The sequence below is a fragment of the Henckelia pumila genome, chromosome 4 (assembly GCF_033568475.1).
Source record: "Henckelia pumila isolate YLH828 chromosome 4, ASM3356847v2, whole genome shotgun sequence".
In the NCBI taxonomy this organism is placed as follows: domain Eukaryota; kingdom Viridiplantae; phylum Streptophyta; class Magnoliopsida; order Lamiales; family Gesneriaceae; genus Henckelia; species Henckelia pumila.
The window spans coordinates 110,312,932-110,313,510 of NC_133123.1; the positions used below are offsets into that span (position 1 = coordinate 110,312,932).

General features: G+C 41.5%; 1 non-coding gene across 1 annotated transcript; it reads left to right on the forward strand.

Annotated features, from left to right (window-relative positions):
- The first annotated feature begins 255 nt into the window (after window positions 1–255).
- Window positions 256–361, forward strand: LOC140869968 (small nucleolar RNA R71). Its single transcript, XR_012146954.1, has one exon. It is a non-coding gene; the product is annotated as a small nucleolar RNA R71 (small nucleolar RNA).
- Window positions 362–579: the final 218 nt, after the last annotated feature.

Here is a 579-nt window from a genome sequence, read left to right on the forward strand (position 1 = left end):
ACCAACTGTGTAGAAATAGTAGCCATCTGAGCAGTTAAAGTAGTGAATGCATCAAACTCATGAATTCCAGCAGGCTTCCTTATTGCAGATCTCTCACTCGGCCACTGATAACAGTTAACAGTCATTTTCTCAAGCATATCATAAGACTCCGCAGGAAATTTAGCGAATATGGAACCTCCTGCAGTAGCATCCACAAAAATACGAGTTGGCCCATTCAAACCATTGTAAAATAATTCGATCTATTCCCAATCTGGAAAATTATGGTTCGGACACTTCCTAAGAAATTCCTTGTACCGCTCCCAAGCTTCATAAAGTAGCTCATAATCTTGTTGTTTGAAAGTAGTGATCTCAATTTTCAGCTGGGCAGACTTGGCAGGTGGAAAGTACTTAGCCAGAAATTTAGATGCCATGTCTTCCCATGTAGTGATGCTCCCAAGAGGTAAAGACTGCAACCAACTACGAGAATTGTCCCTAAGAGAGAATGGGAACAATCGTAGTCTGATGGTGTCCTTAGTAACACCATGAATCTTCACTATGTCAGCAATCTCCCGAAAAGTACGCAGGTGCAAATTTGGATCT